Source organism: Zonotrichia albicollis, chromosome 4, assembly GCF_047830755.1.
Source record: "Zonotrichia albicollis isolate bZonAlb1 chromosome 4, bZonAlb1.hap1, whole genome shotgun sequence".
Lineage (NCBI taxonomy): Eukaryota > Metazoa > Chordata > Aves > Passeriformes > Passerellidae > Zonotrichia > Zonotrichia albicollis.
Genome location: NC_133822.1, coordinates 43,009,412 through 43,012,003, shown reverse-complemented (window position 1 = coordinate 43,012,003; position 2,592 = coordinate 43,009,412).

Sequence of the window (2,592 nt, the reverse complement as noted above, 5' to 3'; positions counted from 1 at the left end):
CGTACTAAGCTGTTCCACGACCTTTTTTGTTATTATTTTAAACTGGCTTTTCCAGAAGGGAAGTGAGCACACACCATGGTTCCTGTTCACAGCAACCCTCTGGGAATGAGAGATTTGGAGCAGAGCTTCAGAAGGAAAAATCTTCTATTCCCCCTCCCACCCACCCCCTGATTTGGAGCAGAACAGGGCAAAGAGGAGCCATTGTCCCCAACACACTGATGCCAGCGGGTGGAGGCCCCAGGGCAGGTGGGAAGTCCTGGGCACAGTCCTAGCACACCGTAGCCCTCTCCTTTCTGTAGTAATTTAACAGGTACATATTAGATGTAAGTAATTCCTTTTTCCTTTTTTTCCCTCTGACAGGGAAGATTCTTTGTGTGGCTGCCCAAAGGTAGAGCACAATAGGGAATTGTTTTATCAACCAGAGGCAATGATTAAATAGGAGCCTACCAGAGTAAGGGCTTATCTGAAAAAAGTATTTTTCTAAATTTCCCCCTTCCTCCCTTGTTCAAGAATTCAATTTTGCTGAAGAAAACAAAGCAAAGGCCCGTTTCATGGTTTACCTATTACTGGCAGCTCTAGGAATACCCCACATATTTTCAGTTCAGTCCCACGCCTCTGAATTCTCTGAACTGTAACTACAAAGGGAGGGACCGGAGCCTCTTAAAAGCCTTGTTTGTGTATTCATTCAAATAAGACAAAAAATAGGGAACCTGAAATAAAATAACTTTCAGCTTTCTTATCCTGCTGCCGGGGTAGGCTTGAAATAGTCTGATTTCAGTATTATGAGCATAAGCACACATTAAGTCCATAGAAGTCTTTCTTTTTGCTTTGAATCAGGTTATATATGGCACAAAGAGGGAATTTTCCTATATCCAAAGGACTGGGAAAATTTTTCAGTACCTAAGAGATGTTTAAGGCCTATTTGGCATAAAAAACAAATCAGTGTAGAACTTCTGGAGAATAATTAGTGTTCAAGTAATTATTTCTATTGGGAAGTTAAAATTAAATAGCTTTATCTACAAAATAATATTCACTTTTAATTATGAAAATAAATGGGAACTCAAAGATATTTGTAGCTGGTTTTATTACTTATGAAGAGTCATCTCACAATTTTAATTTATTCCAAAAATTAAAATACCATGCAAATTGTTCCTCTTCCTCTAGCAAATGCAAAATCTATTTCAACCAAATATATGCAATGTGGGTCCCTCTACACAAGTAAATCAAAATCTTTGTTACATTCATGTAGTTATGCAAAGAATTGTAGGAAGGACTTCAGCATAATAAGTAGACATTTTCCCCACAACTGAGGGAAAAAGAGGCCTTTCAGTCTATGCACTTTCAGAATTAGGCTGGCCAAAACCAGGAAAAAAGTACATGAGTGTATGATAAAGTCTTACAGAGTAATAAAGGAGAGAATATTAAGAATGAGGAACATAGCCCTTTCCTAAAAAACAAGAGCAAAGGATGTTTAGTACACCAGAAGGAGTAACTACACGCACTTTCTTCCAATATTCAATTAATCTGTAGAATGCAAAGAGAAGTAACATAGGGGGCAAAAAGACCTACTTAGTTTATAGAAAAACATGCAAAACCACATGAAAATGCATGGATATTGCTCTTATTAACAGAAGGGTCTTGAATTTCCATTCCCATGCACCTAAGCTAGAGTAGAAGTAGTAGCAAAACTTTGCAGAGAGACAGGTTAATTTTGTAGGCAGTGTTGACACAACAGTTCAGTTAGCTTGTCCTTAACTTTCCAAAGTGCCTCACATTATCTGTATCTGTATGTACATGTCCTCAGTTTTCTTTAAACTGCAGCTCTGATCTTCCAGGAATACTGTACTAACATTCCAGACCAGGGCCCTGGCACTTTCCAGCATGCAACGTTGAATAAAAAGCAACAAACACTCAAGTTTTGGGTATGATCACCTTCTAATCATGCTTTCTGCATGCAAAGAGCTAAAAGGTGACTAGCTGGTAACATCACATTTTTTACCTGCAAGCTCACCAAATTGTTCTCTGTCACAGTATCTTCCCTCCAGGAGAGTTAATTAATGAATTTCAGGCAGTCTGTTGTGCAGGATCATTTTTTGAAAAAAATACATATATATGAATCTTGAGATCTTCAGAAAGACATGCCAACAACTCATTCTTGTATTTAAAGCAAAAGGAAAGGGAATTATAAGTGCTAGTGTATTACCCGCCGTCTTCGAAGCAAGTCACTCAGAGTATTTTATTCTTCTCTGCAAAAATACTTCAGCACAGAAGTGCTTTAAAACCCATCTTTAATTCAGATTTAGAACCCAGCTTTAACCATACCAGTCCATGGGTAAAGTTTCAAGTTAACTTCTTAAAGGCAACGAGGAATGGGAGTTCTAGTGCTCCCTCTTGCCCTGTCTCACCTCTCTTACCCACCACTCAGCTCCAGTGTTTATCTTAAACAGTCTCCAGGATCTCATCTGATCTCCTTGTAAGCTGATGCAATCTATGCAAATTGGAACCCAGCAAAAAAATTTTGTTTATTTTGCTTTGGCTGATGGCTGAGATGAGTTGACTTACCTCAGGATCTGAAAAGTTCAGTCAGGCAGT